This window comes from Macaca fascicularis, chromosome 6 (assembly GCF_037993035.2).
Source record: "Macaca fascicularis isolate 582-1 chromosome 6, T2T-MFA8v1.1".
NCBI classification, from domain to species: domain Eukaryota; kingdom Metazoa; phylum Chordata; class Mammalia; order Primates; family Cercopithecidae; genus Macaca; species Macaca fascicularis.
Genome location: NC_088380.1, coordinates 140,780,791 through 140,800,584, shown reverse-complemented (window position 1 = coordinate 140,800,584; position 19,794 = coordinate 140,780,791). Strand labels below are relative to the sequence as shown.

At 42.2% G+C, this 19,794-nt stretch overlaps 1 protein-coding gene and 1 non-coding gene across 2 annotated transcripts in view; one reads left to right on the top strand and one right to left on the bottom strand.

The window, feature by feature from the left end:
- The window catches only part of CDKL3 (cyclin dependent kinase like 3), a 147,544-nt gene that overhangs the window by 106,714 nt on the left and 21,036 nt on the right, over positions 1–19,794 (top strand).
- LOC123574277 (small nucleolar RNA SNORA9) lies at positions 9,162–9,292 on the bottom strand. Its single transcript, XR_006699163.1, has one exon. It is a non-coding gene; the product is annotated as a small nucleolar RNA SNORA9 (small nucleolar RNA).

The following is a 19,794-nucleotide window of genomic DNA, read 5'->3' as shown; positions in this document are numbered from 1 at the left end:
ACCAGCCTGGCCAATATGGCGAAACCCTGTCTCTACTAAAAATATAAAAATTAGCCAGGCATATTGGTAGGCATCTGTAATCCCAGCTACTTGGGAGGCTGAGGTAGGAGAATCGCTTGAACCAGGGCGGCGGAGGTTACAGTGAACTGAGATTGCACCACTGCACTCCAGGCTGTGCAACAGAGCAAGGCTCCATATACAAAAACAAACAAACAAACAAAACAAAAAACAAACAAAAAAGCCGGGCACGGTGGCTCACGTCTGTAATCCCAGTATTTTGGGAGGTCGAGGTGGGTGGATCACCTGAGGTCAGGGGTTCAAGATCAACCTGGCCAACAAAGTGAAACCCCATCTCTACTAAAAATACAAAAATTAGTTGGGCATGGTGGCAGGCACCTGTAATCCCAGCTACTTGGGAGGCTGAGGCAGGAGAATTGCTTGAACCCGGGAGGTGGAGGTTGCAATGAGCCAAGATCACGCCATTGCCTCTAGCCTGGGCAACAAGGGCGAGACTCCATCTCAAAAAAAAAAAAAAAAAAAATTGTAGACTTGAAAACAATCCAGCAGCCGGATGCAGTGGGTCACTCCTATAATTCCAGCACTTTGGGAGGCTGAGGCATGCAGATCGTTTGACCAACGTGGGCAACATGGTGAAACCCTGTCTCTATAAGAAATACAAAAATTAGCTGGGCATGTGGTGCACGCCTGTAGTACCAGCTACTCAAGAGGCTGAGATGGGAGGATTAAACCTGGGAGGCAGAGGTTGCAGTGAGCCAAGATTGCTCCACTGCACTCCAGCCTGGGCAACAGAGTGAAACTATATCTCAAAATAAATAAATTAAATTAAATTAAAATAAAACAACCCAGAAAATATGTGACCTACAATGACAATTTTAAATGATTCAATAGAAGGAGATAAAGAAATGATAATGGAATTAGCAGGCAAGGGCTTTACAACAACTTTAGAACAGGATTTAAAGGATAACATTAACATAATGAGAAAATAAATGGAATATTAAAAAAAAAAATCCACATGGGGCTGGGCATGGTGGCTCACACCTGTAATCCCAGCACTTTGGGAGGTTGAGGCAGGGAATTGCTTGAGTCCAGGAATTTGAGATCAGCCTGGCCAACATGGCAAAACCCCTTCTCTACTAAAAATACAAAAGTTAGCTGGGCATGGTGGGACACACCTGTAGTCCCAGCTACCTGGGAGGCTGAGACACAAGAATCACTTGAACCCGGGAGGTGGAGGTTGCAGTGAGCAGAGATCATGCCACTGTACTCTAGCCGGGGCAACAGAGGAAGACTCTGTCAAAAAAACAAAACAAAACAAAACAAAACAAAAGACATAAAGCAAAAGGGGTATAGCTAATGAACCAACAGTAGAGACAGAATGGTACTCTATCCATAGGGAAGCAGCACATGAAAGGGAAGAGAAAACAGATGCTATATCCTAACTACATAGATAATTACATTAAATATAAATGGTTCAAATACTCCAATGACAAGGACAAAGATTGTCTAACTGGGGAAGAAAAAAGCAATATCCAACTATATGCTGTAAGAAACACACTATAAATATGAATACACAGGTTAAAAGGATAGAAAAAGGATGCCAACAGTGATAATAAGAGAGCTAGAGTGACTACATTCTTAGATGAAGTAGATTTTTAAATGAGGTATACCAGGGATAAAGAGAAATTTCATGATAAAAGGGTCAGTGCACTAAGAAAATATAACAGTTTTAAATGTGTATGCATTTAATACCAGAGCTTTAAAATATGTAAAGCAACTACTGATAGACAATCCACAAATATAGTTGAGATTTCAATACTCTTCTCTCAATAACTGATAGAACAAGTAAACAGAAAATTAGTAAAGACATAGGTGACTGGGTGCAGTGGCTCATGCCTGTAATCTCAGCACTTTGGGAGGCCGAGGTGGGCAGATCACCTGAGATCAAGAATTCGAGACCAGCCTGGCCAACATGGTGAAACCCCATCTCTACTAAAAAATACAAAAATCAGCCGGCTGTGGTGGCATGTGCCTGTAGTCCCAGCTACTTGGGAATCTGAAGCAGGAGGATCACTTGAACTTGGGAGGCAGAGGTTGCAGTGAGCCAAGATTGTGCCATTGTACTCCAGCCTGGGTGACAGAGTGAGACTCCATCTAAAAAATAAAAAGACATAGGTTATCTGGCTGGGTGCGGTGGCTCATGCCTATTAATCCTAGCACTTTGGGAGGCCAAATGAATGGATCACTTGAGACCAGGAGTTCGAGACCAGCCTGGCCAACACAGTGAAGCCCTGTTTTTACTAAAAATACAAAATATTATCAGGGTGTGGTGGCATGCATCTGTAATCCCAGCTACTCAGGAGGCTGAGGTACAAGAATCACTTGAACCCGAGAGGCAGAGGTGAGCTGAGATTGTGTGACTACACTCCAGCCTTTGGAACAGAGTGAGACTGTCTCAAAAAACAAAAACAAAAACAAAACAAAACAAAAAAACATAGATGAGCTGAACAATACTTTCAACCAACTTTGATTAACTGGCATTTATAGAACATGATACCCAACAATGGCACAATACACATTTTTTCCAAGTGCAAATGTTACACTTACTAAGATAGACCATATTCTGAGCCATAAAACAAGTCTCAATAAATATACGAGGATTTAAATCATATAGAATATGTTTTGTGACCACAATGGCATCAAATTAGAATTAATAACAATACAATGTTTAGAAAATCCCCAAATATTTGGAAACTAAACAATCAATTCTAAATAATCTATGCATTACAGAAAAAACACCAGGAATATTAGCAAATATTTTGAACTGAATGATAATGAAAGCACAACATATCAAAATTTTTAGAATGCAGCCAAAGCAGTGCTTTGAGAAATGTATGGCTTTGAATGTTTATATTAGAAAAGAAGAAAGATCAGGGCCGGGTGTGATGGCTCACACCTGTAATCCGAGCATTTTGGGAGGCCAAAGAGGGTGGATCATGAAGTCGGGAGATCGAGACCATCCTGGCTAACACGGTGAAACCCCATCTGTACTGAAAATACAAAAAAATTAGCTAGGCGTCGTGGCATGCGCCTGTAGTCTCTGCTACTCAGGAAGCTGAGGCAGGAGAATTGCTTGAACCCAGGAGGCAGAGATTGCAGTGAGCCGAGATCACGCCATTGCACTCCAGCCCGGGTGGCAGAGGGAGACTCCGTCTTAAAAAAAAAAAAAAAAGAAAAGAAAAGAAGAAAGATCTAAATTTAATGACCTAATCTTTAAAATGTTTTTTTTTAAAAAAAAAGTCTAGAAAAGAACAAATGAAACCTATAGTAAATAGAAAGAAAGAAAGAAAGAATAAAGGAAAGAATTCAGTGAAATAGAAAGCAATAACTAGAGTAAAATCAACACAACCAAAAAGTTGGATGATTAGAAAGAATGAAAAAAAATGATAAACTTAGGGGCTGGGCACAGTGGCTCCCAAGCCTGTAATCCCAGCACTTTGGGAGGCTGAAGCGGGCAGATCACCTGAGGTCGGGAGTTTGAGATCAACCTGACCGACATGAAGAAACCCCGTCTCTACTAAAAAACAAAAAAAATCCAAAATTAGCCAGGCATGGTGGCACATGCCTGTAGTCCCAGCTACTCGGGAGGCTGAGGCAGGAGAATCACTTGAATTCGGGAGGCGGAGGTTGCAGTGAGCCAAGATTGCACCGTTGCACTCCAGCCTGGGCGACAGAGGGAAACTCCATCACAAGAAAAAAAAAAAAAAAGATAAACTTACTAAACTGGTCAAGAAATACAGAAACACAGTTTAACAATATCAGGAATAAATGAGAGATGTAAATGTATAATCTACAGACATTTCACTTAAAATTTAAAATTTATCAGTATATAGTTTATAACACCCTCTTACTATTTTGTAAAAGTTGGTAAGATTCTAGCGAAGTTCTTCCCCCACTTCCTGCTCTGTCACTGAGGCTAGAGTGCAGTGGCACTATCATTGCTTACTGCAGCCTCAAACTCCTGGGCTCAAGTAATCCTCCTGCCTCAGCCTCCCAAGTAGCTGGGACTACAGGCATATGTTACCATGCCCAGATTTTTTTTTCTTATTTCTTTTTGATATGGGTTTCACTATGTTGCCTAGGCTGATCTTAAGCTCCTGGCCTCAAGCTATCATCCCGTCTGAGCCTTCTGCCTGAGCCTCCCAAGTAGCTGTGATTATAGGCACGAGCCATCATCCTTAGCCCCTTTTCATTCTTGAACTTAGTAACTTGTGTTTTTTCTAATTTTTTTATACCAATAATTTATCTAATTGTCTTTTCAATGAAGTGATTTTCTCTAGTGTATATTTATTTGCTGTGGTATTAATGTCTGTTCCTATCTTTTTTTTCTTCTAATGTCTTTAGATTCTGTTTATTTTCCAATTTAAATCATTGACTATCAGCCATTGTTTTTTTCTCAGAAGCATTTTATTTATTAATTTGTTTTTAGTTAAACAATCATTTTACTGCTTGAGTACATAGACAGATTTATGCGAGCAGGACAGAGGCTGTTGATGATTCATATTTCCAATTGGGAGGGAGGATTCACTTGGTCTTACAATATCTAGCCAAATGGTGATCTGGCTCTCTATCAGAATCAGACATAATTTAGCATCCTTATCCTTTCTGTTTTGTTCGAGATGCTTTCAAATAGCAACTGCTTTCTTAATTAAATGGTACAGATCATCAGGGAGATCAAGAGCAAGTCCTTTGGACTTAAGAATTCTTAAGGGCTGGGCGCGGTGGCTGAAGCCTGTAATCCTAGCACTTTGGGAGGCCGAGACGGGCAGATCACGAGGTCAGGAGATCGAGACCATCCTGGCTAACACAGTGAAACCCCGTCTCTACTAAAAAAAAAAAAAAAAAAAAAAAAAAAACTAGCCGGGCGTGGTGGCGGGCGCCTGTGGTCCCTGCTACTCGGGAGGCTGAGGCAGGAGAATGGCCTAAACCCGGGAGGCGGAGCTTGCAGTGAGCTGAGATCCAGCCACTGCACTCCAGCCTGGGCGACAGAGCGGAGAAGATTTCATTGCCTGTCACAAAACATACTTGTGCAACACATGTCAGTCTCTCAGGATCACACTGATTTGTGAGGGAGTCAGGCCCTTTTTGGCCAGTTTGTAAATCTGCTCCTTCATGTCATCAGATATCAACTTCAGCCAGGTGGGGACGCTGCGGTGATAGGGCAGAGTCCCTCCAGGGAGCATGCATGTGACCCATGATGGCGGCGGTCAGGGAGCGAAAGGCGAAGCATTTTAAATGCATAAATTTACTTCTAAGCACAGCTTTAGCTGTATCGCGTGTTTTTATATGTAGTGTTATTTAGTAAAATGTTTTTCCAATTTCCAATATGATATCTACTTTATGAGTTTTTTGGAAATGTAATTCTCAGTTTCCAAGCACATGGAAGTTTTTGAAATTAATATTTAGCTTAATTAGAGTGTGGTCAGAGAATCCCTCTGTATTATTTCATTCCTTTGAAGTGTATTGATTTGTTTTATGTGCCAACATATAGTAAATTTTTGAAGTTAAAAAAAATTCTGTAATTATTGGGTGCAATATTCTATAGGTGTCAGTTCAAGAGTGTTAATTGTGTTGTTTAAATCTTTATACCGTATCTGATTCTTTGGCATGTGTCCTGTTTATTTGTTATTGAGGGTTATGTGTTAAAATCTTCTAGTACTATTGTGGATTTGTCTACTTCTTCGTTTAATTCTATCAGTTTTTAATATACATTTAAGGCTATGTTATTAGGTGCAGTCAATTTAGGTTTGTTGCATTTTTCTGGTGAATCGTACCATTTTTTCATTATGAAATATGTCTCATTTCTAGTAATGCTTCTCACATTACAGTCTACTTCATCTGTTATTAATATAGCTACATGTTTTGTTTAGAGTTTGTATAGTAACTATTTTTGTTTTCTTTTACTTTGAATATTCCTACATATTTATATTTCATATAAATGGTTATTTTATAAGCAATATATGGTTAGGTTTTATATTTTCTATCCAGTATGACCATCTCTGTCTTTTATTTGGAGCATTTTATTTGGAATCTTTTTTATTTAATATAGTTACTTATATGTTTGGTTTTAAATCTACCACCTAGCTATTTACTTTCTATTTGTTCCATGTATTCTGTTTTCCTTTCTCTGTTACTGCTTTTTAAAAAAAATAGTTGAGTATTTTTATTATTCAATATTTCCCTTTATCAGTTTGTTATGAGAGATATATATTTGACAATTATCTGCAGATTTTTGTCACATGCGTCTGTGACTTACCAGAGTTTAATAAAATTGGTATTTTACTCCTTCTAGATAATGAAAAGACCTTAGAATACTTATTTGCTTCTTTCCCTATTTATGTGCTAATGATGTCATGTATTTTAATTTTACATATATTAATCATATAATATAATAAACATATAATAATAATACATATAATAATACATATATTAAAACATTATTATTGTTTTAGACAGTTAACTTTTACTCTTTTGTTACTATTTATTCCTCCCTGCATTTCCAAGCTTACACTGGGGTCATTTTTTTCTGTCTAAAAAATACCCTGTAGTATTTCCTTTAATGCAGACTATATGATGACAAATCCAGTCATTTGTATTTTCCTATACATGTCTTTATTTTACCTTCATTTTAAAGAATTTTTTTTTGAGATGGAGTCTGGCTGTGTCGCCCAGGCCAGAGTGCAGTGGCGCAATCTCGGCTCACTGCAAGCTCTGCCTCCTGGGTTCACACCGTTCTCCTGTCTCAGCCTCCGTAGTAGCTTAGTAGAGACAGGATTTCCCCGTGTTAGCCAGGATGGTCTCAATCTCCTGACCTTGTGATCCGCCCACCTTGGCCTCCCAAAGTGCTGGGATTACAGGTGTGAGCCACCGCCTGACCAACGTTTTTGTTTTTTGTAGAGATGGGATCTCACCATGTTAACCCATGCTGGACTCAAACTCCTGGGCTCAAATGATCATCCTGCCTTGGTTTACCGAAGTGCTGGGGTTACTGCCATTTGTTAACTTCTTATAGCTATGTCATGTTCTAGTGCATTACCATAATACAATTTCTTTATCCAGTCTCTAGTTGATGCACATTTGAGTTGTTTCAATTATTATGATTAAGGCTGCCATGAACTTTTTTGCACAAGTCTTTTTGTGGATCTATGCCTTCATTATCTTTGGAAAAATATTTAGAAGTAGAATTGTGTGGTCAGTCATAGGGAGAATGTATGTTTAAATTTATGGAAAATTACCAAACAGTTCTCTAAGGTGAGATAATTGTTTATACTCTCACCAGCAAAGACTGAGAGTTCCAGTTGTTCCATAGCTTTATAAACATCTGATATTATCACTTTATCCATTCTAGTGGGTGAAGCTTTTTTTTAAATCAAAGTTTTAATTTGCATTTTCCTAATGAACAATGATGTTGAGCACCCTTTCACATGCTTACTGGCCATTCTTATGTCTTTTTTGTTTGTTCAAATACCTTGTACATTTTAAATTGGATTTTCGTTGTTGTTGTTAATTGTTAGTGGTTCCTGATACACTCAGAATACAAGTCTTTTTTTTAATATTTAAATCCACATTTATTAAATATCCCTTGTTTTTCATTCAGGAGATACCAGAAGGGCCCAGGTCCTGCTGCACAGCAAAGCTTCTTATTCTGGAAGTGGAGAACCTGGCACCCAAACCTAGGGCCAGAGGTCTGTCAGACCCACAGCCCAGGCCCAGAACTGGAAATTCCTGACTCCTTCCAGAAGGGCAGCAAGCAAGGTTTCAAACTTGCTCAATTAAGTTGCCTAGACTTGCATTCAAATTCAGCTCCACTCCTCACTAGGTGTGTTAACACAGGCAGCCTTCATCTCTGCACAGGTTCCAAGGAACAGCCTGGCAGTCACTGAAGGTATCTTCTCTCAGGTCAGGTCCCCTCTAGCTCCGGCATCTCGGGGTTGCTGCTGTAGAAACACTGAGGGATGGCAGGCACTCTTGTGCTATGTGCTGAGTCAGGGACACAGAGTGGAGCCACTGGTGAGAGGTGGCTGTCAGGAACTGGCAGCTAACAAGGTCGCCTCCCAGTTTCATAGACAAAGACTGCTTGAACATGAGACTCAAGGAGGGACCTCAGCAGGCCTGGGGTGTTCAGCAACTGTTCCTGGCCTGAAAAGACAGAATCAGCTAGAAGTCTCTACCTTTAAGAGAGGTGACCCCACCACCCAAAGGAACACAGGGGCTGTGCTGCTTGTGCTATGCCCAAGCCAGCAACACTTTTCCCATCCCAGTCAATCCTTTAACACACCTAACACCAAGACAATAACTTTAAGGCATCCATCTCCTTCCCACCAGCTTCTATATTCCACTCAGGCTGCAGGGTTAGAGAGGCCTGGCATCAAACTCTGATCTGCCGGTTTGTGGCTGGGCAACCCTAGACACATAATTCTGACCTTGGGCTCCTCATCTGTACTGAACTTAAAAACGACCTCATGGTGATACCTCAAAGATTTAAAACAAGAATTAAGAGGGTTGGCACAAAATAGGTGTTCAACAACATTAGCACCTTCCTCTTCCATGAGTTTTTCCTTTAAGACGAGTACACATTGACCTCACCCTCCACTAGCTCCCGGGGCATTCAGCCCCTCTGCAGAACTGAGACTCTGGTTCTCTTTGCTTTGCCTTGTAAATATCCTGTTCCATGAATCTCTCAGGGCAGGACTCTTCCCTGTTATTCCTCTCCACTGTTTCAGCTCCTACACTTACCACCTCTCTTGGCTTCATCCTCAACTTTCATAAGGCTTTTGCTTTAAGTGTGTAATAAAATAAAATTTGTACTGAGTCTGGAGCATAGCAAACACTCAGGATTCCATTCACCTTTCACACCAGAATTGTCCAAAACAACTTCCACAGCGACAGAAATGCCCTCTAATCTGTGCAGTCCAATATGGTAGCCACTGGCCACCTGTGGCTACTGGCCACCTGAAATGTGGCTAGTGTGAAAATGTAATAGAACTCCAAATTTAATTTAATCATGTATGCCAAGTGGCTGCCACATTAGATGGTGCAGATCTATACAAGGCCCAGCACACCAGATCCAGGAGGGAGCAAGTCATTGTCTGAAATTTTTATAACCTTGCTCTGGATAGAAGGGCAAGGTCTCAAACCGTTTCAAAACTGTTCTAGCAAGCACTGAAGGAATGCATAGGGTCACCACAGACCCAAGCATGCTGGAGGCTTGCTACGGGATACAAGTCTTTTGTCACACATATGCACTGCAAATACTATCTCACAATTCGTGGTGTGTCTGTCTATTCATTTTATTAACAATATGTTTTCCTTTAAAGACGTAAACTTATATAAAATAAAATGCAAGGGGGCCCTAACTATTTAGCTTTATCAATTGTAGCAATTAAATATACTCATGTAACCACCCCCCAAAGCAAGATATGAAATAATTACATCACCCCTTATCTTCCTTTCAGCCAGTGCCTCCCATCAAAGGAAACCAGTATCTGACATCTATCACTAAAGGTTAGGGGTTTTTTTTTGTTTTGTTTTTTGTTTTTTGAGATGGAGTTCTGCTCTTGTTGCCCAGGCTAGAGTACAATAGCACGATCTTGACTCACCGCAAACTCTGCCTCCTGGGTTCAAGCAATTCTCCTGCCTCAACCTCCCCAGTAGCTGGGATTATAGGCGTGTGCCACCACACCTGGATAATTTTGTATTTTTAGTAAAGACGGGGTTTCTCCATGCTGGTCAGGCTGGTCTTGAACTACCAACCTCAGGTGATCTGCTCACCTCGGCTTCCCAAAGTGTTGGGATTATAGGCATTAGCCACCACGCTTGGCCCCATTTACGTATTTACTGTATGTTTCCAGTTAGATAAAGTTCAAATACAAATAAAACTATCCTCTGGGCTCTTTCAAACTCGTGACCTTGGGTGATCTGCCGGCCTTGGCCTCCTAAAGTGCTGGGATTACAGGCGTGAGCCACTGTGCCCGGCCAAAGATATCTTCTAAAAGTCTTAAAGTTTTCCATTTGCATTTAAGTCCATAATACATACGAAATTATTTTTTGTGTTTGGTATGAGGTAAGAGTTTAGTTCCTCTTTTTCTATATGGATTACCAATTGTCCCAGTCTCATTTATTTAAGAGTCTATCCTTTCCCCACTTATTGTCAATACCATTTCTATCATATATTAAATTTCTGTACATATGTGGGTTTTTTTAGGCTCTTTATTCAGTTCTACTGCTCTTTTACCCTTACAGCAATTCAATGGTGTCTTAATTACAACTTTAATATGAATCTTGATGTCTGGTTAGACACATGCTTCTACTTTGTTCTTTTTTCTTTTTTCTTTTTTTCAGACAGAGTGTTTTTCTGTCGCCCAGGCTGAAGTGCAGTGGCACGATCTCAACTCACTCCAACCTCCACCTCACGGGTTCAAACAATTCTCCCACCTCAGCCTCCCAAGCAGCTGGGACTACAGGTGCCCACCACCACGCCCAACTAATTTTTGTATTTGTAGTAGAGACGGGGTTTCACCATATTGATCAGGCTGATCTTGAACTCCTGATCTGTTGCGGGAAGTCAGGGACCTCAAATGGAGGGACTGGCTGAAGCCGTGGCAGAAGAACATAAATTGTGAAGATTTAATGGACATTTATCACTTCCCCAATCAATACTCTTATAATTCCTATGCCTGTCTTTTTTTTTTTTTTTTTTGAGACGGAGTCTCGCGCTGTCGCCCAGGCTGGAGTGCAGTGGCCGGATCTCAGCTCACTGCAAGCTCCGCCTCCCGGGTTCATGCCATTCTCCTGCCTCCGCCTCCCGAGTAGCTGGGACTACAGGCGTCCGCCACCTCGGCCGGCTAGTTTTTTGTATTTTTTAGTAGAGACGGGGTTTCACCGTGTTAACCAGGATGGTCTCGATCTCCTGACCTCGTGATCCGCCCGTCTCGGCCTCCCAAAGTGCTGGGATTACAGGCTTGAGCCACCGCGCCCGGCCCCCTATGCCTGTCTTTACTTGAATCTCTTAATCCTGTCATCTTCGTAAGCTGAGGATGTGTGTCACCTCAGGACCCTGTGATGATTGTGTTAACTGCACAAATTTTTTGTAAAACGTGTGTGTTTGAACAATATGAAATCTGGGCATCCTAAAAAAGAGCAGGATAACAGCAATTTTCAGGGAACAAGGGAGATAACCATAAGGTCTGACTGCCTGTGGGGCCGGACAGAACAGAGTCATATTTCTCTTCTTGCAGAAAGCAAATAGGAGAAATATCACTGAATTCTTTTCCCAGCAAAGAATAACCCTGGGGGCCGGGCGCGGTGGCTCAAGCCTGTAATCCCAGCACTTTGGGAGGCCGAGACGGGCGGATCACGAGGTCAGGAGATCAAGACCATCCTGGCTAACACGGTGAAACGCCGTCTCTACTAAAAAATACAAAAAACTAGGCGGGCGAGGTGGCGGGCGCCTGTAGTCCCAGCTACTTGGGAGGCTGAGGCAGGAGAATGGCGTAAACCCGGGAGGCAGAGCTTGCAGTGAGCTGAGATCCAGCCACTGCACTCCGGCCTGGGCAACAGAGCGAGACTCCGTCTCAAAAAAAAAAAAAAAAAAAAAAAGAATAACCCTGGGAAAGGAATGCATTCCCAGGGGGAGGTCTCTAAAATGGCCACTCTGGGATTGTCTGTCTTATGCAGTTGAAGACAAGAGATGAAATACACCCTGGTCTCCTGCAGTGCCCTCAGGCTTGCTAGGATTAGGAAATTCCAGCCTGGCAAATTCTAGTCAGACTGGTTGTCTGCTGTCGAACCCTGTTTCCTGTTAAGATGTTTATCAATGACAATGCGTGCCCAGCGGGATGTGGAACCTCATCAGTAATTCTAATTTTGCCCTGGCCTTGTGATCTTGCTCTGCCATTTGCCTTGTGATCTTTTATTGCCTTTTGAAGCATGTGATCTCTGTGACCCAATCCCTATTCATACACTCTCTCCCCTTCTAAATCCCTAATAAAAGCTTGCTGGTTTTGCAGCTCAAGGTTGCCATCACGGTCCTACCATTATGTGATGGTCCCCCGCAGAGGCCCAGCTGTAAAATTTCTCTCTTTGTATTCTTTCTCTTTATTTCTTAGACTGGCTGACACTTAGGGAAAATAGAAAAGAAAAGAACCTACGTTGAAATATTGGGGGCTGGTTTCCCCGATACTGACCTTGTGATCCATCTGCCTTGGTCTCCCAAAGTGCTGTGATTACAGGTGTGAGTCACCACGCTCAGCTCATATCTCTTTTCTTTTCTTTTCTTTTCTTTGAGACAGAGAGTCTAGCTCTGTAGCCCAGGCTGGAGTGCAGTGGTGAGATCTCAGCTCACTGCACCCTCTGCCTCCTGGGTTCAAGCAATTCTCTTGCCTCAGCCTCCCGAGTAGCTGGGATTACAGGCATGCGCCACCACACTCGGCTAATTTTGTATTTTTAGTAGACACGGGGTTTCTCCATGTTGGTCAGACTGGTCTCAAACTCCCAACCTCAGGTGATCCACCTGCGTTGGCCTCCCAAAGTGCTGGGATTACAGGTGTGAGTCACCGCGCCCAGCCCATCTTTCTTAAATAAGACACCAAAAGCAAAAGCAAAAAGGAAAAACTGTTGACCAAATGTAACTGTATGTGGGCCCAGTGGTGCACGTCTATAGTCCTAGCTCCTCCAGTGCCTGAGGTGGGAAGATCGCTTGAGCTCAGGAAGGTCAAGGCTGTAGTGAGCTGAGATCGTGCCTCAGAGCTCCAGCCTGGGGAACAAAGGGAGACTCTATCTCAGAAAGAAAAAAAAAACTATATTAAAATTTAGGACTACTCCTCATACCAGAAGAGTAAAAAAGTGAAAAAGCAAGTCACAACTGGGAACTTAGAGAACTTACGTAACTTACATAATTATACCTCAAACACATGGTGAATTCCTAAAAATCCACAAACAAAAAACACAAGATACCCCAAATAAAAGTGAGCAAAAGATTGATATGTCACAAAAGCAAGAAGGTGAATGGCCAAAAATATGGAAAAAAAAAAAAAAAGCCTCAGCTTTATTAGTAAGCAGGGAAATGGAAATTAAAACCACAGATTCTAGTTTTCATTCTCACCCAGTTGGCGAAAGTTCATTGTCAACACCAAGTGTTGGTGAGGACGTGGAGCAATGGAAATGTTCACACTCCGCTGGTGGGAGTGTAAATTGGGAAGACAACCTGGCATTATCTAGTACATTGTAGATGGGCACACCCCGTGACCAGCTATTCCTCTCCTTGGTTTTTATTCTGGAGAAAGTCCTGCACGTGGACTTCAGAAGGCATGTAAGGATGCTCCCAGCAGTGTTGTTTGTTACAGCAAAATCTGGAAATAGTCCAAAAGTCTATCAACAACAGACTGGATAAATAAACTGTCATATATTATTAATATATATACACACAGACACGAACATGAATGAACTATATACATCAACATGAATAAATCGCAAACATTTTTCTTAAGAAGAGCAAGTCATATTATGGTTCCACATATGTAAGTTAAACACATACAAAGCTAAATATATTTTAAAATATACAATGTATGTTTTGATTATAAAGAAAGTCAAGGAATAATAAATACAAAATTCAGCACAGCATACCTGTCTGTTGGGGATGTGATCAGAGAGAGCATACCTGGAGCCTCAGTGTTACTGGTAATGTCATGATTTTTGAGTCAAGAGTGCAAGGGAAGGCTGGGCGCAGTGGCTCATGCCTGTAATCCCAGCACTTTGTGAGGCCAAGGAAGGTGGATCATTTGAGGTCAGGAGTTCCAGACCAGCCTGGCCAACATGGCTAAATCCAGTCTCTACTAAAAATACAAAAATTATGCATGGTGGCACGCACCTGTAGTCCCAGCTACTCAGGAGGCTGAAGCATGAGAATCACTTGAACCCGCGAGGCAGAGGTTGCAGTGAGCTGAGATTGTTCCACTGCAGTCCAGCCTGGGCAACAGAGAAAGACTCCATCTCAAAAAAAAAAAAAAGAGTGCAAGGGAACTTGTTTCATTATTAGTCTTTAAATATGTTAATTGTATTTTTGTCAATATTATTTTTCACAATAGTATCTTAACAAAAACAAATCTTACAAGCTACAGGGTTGTGGGGCAGGCAGTGGGAAGAGATGGTCATAGTAGTCAATACAAGAAATGCGAGAATCTTCTAACTCATTCCTCTAGGTGATTAGTAACCTTCTGTTTCACTTTTTAATTTAAAATTTTAGTTGTGTATTTTTTCTTATGAAATATTTCATAAATACAGAAAGATATAGAGGATAATATAATCACTTATGTGTCCATGACCCAATTTAAGGTGTAAGGCTTGGCCAAGTGCAGTGGCTCACACCTGAAATCCCAGCACTTTGGGAAGCCTGAGATGGGAGGATCACTTGAGGTCAGGAGTTCGAGACCAGCCTGGGCAACATGGTGAAACCTGGTCATTACTAAAAATACAAAAATTATCCAGTTTTGGTGGGCCACTGTGCGACCCAGCTACTTCAGGGGCTGAGGGTGCTTGAGCCCAGGAGTTGGAGGTTACAGTGAGCTATGATCACACCCTGCACTCCAGCCTACGCCACAAGATGGAGACTCTGTCATAAAACAACAACAATAACAAAAAGGTCTAAGACTTTACAAAAATAGTGGAAGCCCTTTGTGTAACCCTCCCCCATGGTATTCCCCTTCCTGCATCCCTAGTAACCACATTTCTGAAATTGGTACCACTCCTTTCTATGTTGGTCTTCCTACTTTTACCGACATATGCATGTACCCTTAAAGGTTCGTATTGTATTGTTAGGCATGTTTGGCATTATATATATATATGAAATTATGGCATCATTTGGTACCTATTCTTCTGCAACTCTTTTTTCCAATGTTATTTTTAAATTTTTACTTAGAGACAGGGTCTCACTTTGTCACCCAGGCTGGAGTGCAGTGGCCTGCTCACAGCTCATTGTGGCCTGTAACTTCTAGGCTCAAACGATCCTCCTCCAGAGCAGCTGGGACTATAGGCAAATGCTACTATGTCCAGATAATGCGTGGATAATTTTTCTTTACTTTCTTTCTTTCTTTCTTCACAACACAAGACCGGGTCTTGTGTTGCCTAGCCTGGTCTCAAACTCCTGGGCTCAAGCCATCCTCTTGCCTGGGCTTCCCAAAATGGCTGGAATTATAGGTGTGAGCCACCACGCCCCACCCTCCATATTTTTCTTAATGTTTGTCCATGTTGATGTGGTAGGATTCTTTATATCCAGTTTTAATTTATGTTTCCAGTCCTCCAAAATTTTACAAACTTTTTGTTATGGGAAATTTCAAACATATACAAGAGTAAACAGAATCTCATAATAAGATTCTCATAATTCCTCCTGTTACTCATCACCGAGCTTTAACAATTAATATAACATGTGGTCAATTTTGTTTCACCTATTCCCTCACTCATTTCCCACCCTCTTGTATTATTTTGAAGCAAATCCCAGACATCGTATAATTCTTTCCTAAATATTTCAATACGTGTTTCTAAAAGCTTAGGGTTCTTTCTATAAAGATATAATCACTTATCACACCTACAAATAATTAACAGTTTCTTTTTTTGAGACAAAGTCTCGCTCTGTGGCCCAGGCTGGAGTACAGTATCATCATCTCGGCTCACTGCAACTTCCACCTCCTGGGTTCAAGAGATTCTCTTGCCTCAGCCTCCGGAGTAGCTGGGATTCCAGACGTCTGCCACCATGCCTGGCTAATTTTTTGTATTTTCAGTGGGGATTTCGCCATGTTGGCCAGGCTGGTCTCAAACTCCTGACCTCAAGTGATCTGCCCGCCTTGGCCTCTGAAAGTGCTGGTATTACAGGCGTGAGTCACTGTGCCCAGTCAATTAACAGTTTCTTTTCTTTTCTTTTTTTTTTGAGACAGAGTCTCACCCTGTCGCCCAGGCTGGAGTGCCATGGCACGATCTTGGCTCACTGCAGCTGGGTTCAAACGATTCTCCTGGGTTCAAATGCCTCTGGGTTCAAATGATTCTCCTGCCTAAGCCTCCCAAGTAGCTGGGATTACAGGCGCCTGCCACCATGCCCAGTTAGTTTTTGTATTTTTAGAAGAGACAGGGTTTTACCATGTTGGCCAGGCTGATCTCGAACTCCTGGCCTCATGATCCACCCACCTCGGCCTCCCAAAGTGCTGGGAATACAGGTGTGAGCCACCGTGTCCAGCCAACAGTTTCTTTTTCTTTTTCCTTTTCTTTTCTTTTCTTTTCTTTTTTCTTCTTGTTTTTTTGAGATAGAGTCTCGCTCTGTCGCCCAGACTGGAGTACAGTGGCAGAATCTCGGCTCACTGCAACCTCCACCTCTCAGGTTCAAGCAGTTCTCTGCCTCAGCCTCCCGAGTAGCTGGGATAACAGGCGAGCGCCACCACACCTGACTAATTTTTGTATTTTTAGTAGAGACAGGGTTTCACCATCTTGGCCAGGCTGGTCTTGAGCTCCTGACCTCATGATCCACCCACCTCAGCCTCCCAAAGTGCTGGGATTACAGACGTGAGCCACTGCACCCGGTCAGCAGTTTCTTAATATCACCAAATATCCAGTGTTGAAATTCCCAAATTTATCATGTGTCATTTTTCACATTCTGTTTGAATCAAGTCTTTATTTTTGTTTTGTTATTGTTGTGGATTTTTTTTTGTTTGTTTGTTTGTTTTTTTTTTGGAGACAGAGTCTCGTTTTGTCACCCAGGCTAGAGTGCAGTGGCACAGTCTCAGTTCACCGAAACCTTCGCCTCCTGGGATCAAGTGATTCTTGTGCCTCAGCCTCCCAAGTAGCTGGGACTCCAGGCGCACACTACCATGCCCAGCTAATTTTTTGTGTTTTAGTAGAGATGGGGTTTCCCCATGTTGCCCAGCCTGGTCTAGAACTCCTGACCTCAGCAATCTGCCTATCTCAGCCTCCCAAAGTGCTGGGATTATAGATGTGAGCCACTGTGCCTGGCCAAGTCTTTGTTTTATTTGTTTTATTTATTTATTTTTTTAACTTGCTGATATGCTACCCCGTGCTGAAGATCTCACCCTGAGTGAAGGGCAGTTTTCTCACTCCATTGATGGGTTAAGAATATAGACTTCTTCAGGTGGCTTGTGGGACCCTAGAGCATTTTCCACAGATACCTGGTTTGTACATCACTGATTTATTTATTTATTTATTTATTTATTTATTTATTTATTTTGAGGCAGAGTTTCCCTCCTGTCACCTAGGCTAGAGTGCAATGGCACGATCTCGGCTCACTGCAACCTCTGCCTCCCGGGTTCAAGCGATTCTCCTCCCTCAGCCTCCCAAGTAGCTGGGATTACAGGCATCTGCCACCATGCCCAGATAATTTTTGTATTTTTAGTAGAGACAGGGTTTCACCATGTTGGCCAGGCTGATCTCAAACTCCTGACCTCAGGTGATCCCCAGACCTTAGCCTCCCAAAGTGCTGGGATTACAGGCGTGAGCCACTGTGCCCAGCCTCATCACTGATATTTATTAACTCTTTAATGTTGTTGGTTTTTATGCTTCCTGTGGTCCTTGTGTAAAGAGCTCCTTTAAAGTCTTTCTTCTTAACATCTCATTAGATGGTTAGGCAGTTACTCAGTATTTACCGTATTGAGTAAAATAAATAATACTTGTTTATTAATAATTCATGCTAAGCAACTACTGATTTCCATAATCTTACCATCCTTGCTCTTCCTTAAAAGTGAAGGGTGTGGGGTGAGATGAAGGAATGAGGAAATAACCAAATAAGACAATGTTGGAGTAAGTAGACTGTGACCTGAATGGTACTGTGCAGTGCTGACAGCTTCTTAGCCTAGTCTTACATTCAGGCTCTCATCCATCATTTAGGCTGCTGCAGCGTGGCCTTAGACAATGCATGTCTAATGCATGCAGTCTTGCCAGTTGCTCTCAGTATTGTTGGCACAGTGGTGTTTCAATGACAATTTCATTATTTTCCTTTTTTTTTTTGAGATAATCTCGCTCTGTCACCAGGCTGGAGTACAGTGGCATGATCTTGGCTCACTGCAACCTCTGCCTCCTGGGTTCAAGCAATTCTCATGCCTCCGCCTCCCGAGTAGCTGGGATTACAGGCATGTGCCACCACACCCAGTTAATTTTTTTGTATTTTTAGTAGAGATGGGGTTTCACCATATTGGCCAGGATGGTCTCGATCTCCTGACCTCATCATCTGCCTACCTTGGCCTCCCAAAGTGCTGAGATTACCAGCATCAGCATAAGCCACCGTGCCTGGCCTATTTTCCTCTTTTTAGTAAGAATAAAAATGAGTAGAATTGGAAAAAAAAAAAATGAGGCTGCTGATGCTAGTGATTGGAAGCACTGCTCTCATCACAAGTGTGCTGAAAGAAGACAAAGACAAGCTCCTCAGAGGACCAAGAGCAATGAATCTTTAGCCTCATCTGAACTCTTAGTCACGTGCCAGCTGACATATATTCCGTTGTTAAGAATAAAAAGAGGCTTATGCCTGTAGTCCCAGCATTTTGGAGGGCTGAGGCGGGCAGATCACTTGAGCCCAGGAGTTCAAGACCAGGCTGGGCAACATGGCAAAACCCCATCTCTACTAAAACTATAACAGATTAGCTGGGCATGGTGATGTGCACCTGTAGTCCCAGCTACCTAGGAGGCTGAGGTGGAAGGATGACTTGAGCCCAAGGAGGTTAAGGCTGCATGGAGCTGTGATGACACCACTGCACTCCAACCTGAGCAACAGAGCAAGACCCTGTCTCAAAAAAAAAAAAAAAAAAAAAAAAAAAAAAAAAAAATCTACAAATGCTAAAAATACATTGTTCAATGCTGTGACTAAAATGTGAAATACAATTGGGCATTTTATAATATTTTTAGCTTTCTGGGAATGAACTGCCCTTAACACATTTAAGCCTATTGTTTGACTTGCATACGTTTGTCTATTCAATATGTTTCAGAAACACATTATGTTCAGAAACATGGAAGGGCCCATATGTGAGTAAAGCTTCCTCTCTCACAGTTACCCACAGAATTACAACTCTAGAGATAGAGTGAGGAAACCAGCCTAGGCCTATCACAAGGTCGTCATGCTCAGCCAGCCTGGAGAGAAGGACGGAGAAGAAAGGGGATGAATACCTTGCCCAGGAGAACAAGCCACTTTTTCTCCAGCAGCCCAGGGCAGTCATTTCATGAGAGGCCAACCTGAGGACATGTGCCCTGTTCACATGGTCAAAATATGCTGTCCGGCTGCTCTGTTTCCTCATGTGGTAGGCGCCACAGGTGTCATCTTTTGGTATTTGGGTGAGGCAGGAGCCTGAACAGCCTCATTTGAAGTATTGATGACATGCAGAACCTGGCAGTGACTTAAAGTGTCATTTAGTACAAGACAGAGGACCCCTTCAGCAGTTAGGATTGGAAGCCCAAGGGGGCTGTTTACCTCATGGCCTTGAGCATCTACAGACAGGATCAGAGGATGCAGTACGGGCATGCAGCCTTCACCATCTGCTCTGCCTTGAATTACAAGTATACCAAGAATGCTCATCACAACTACCTCCTTGGGAAAAGGAGGCTAGAAGTGATTTATAGCCCTATGCAATATTTTAGGTCCAACACTTTTTGTATTTATTTTGGCAAAAGCTTTGGGAGCAGAGGAAGTCGTAGTACAATGGTATCACTTGACTCTGACATCGCCAATATTACTTT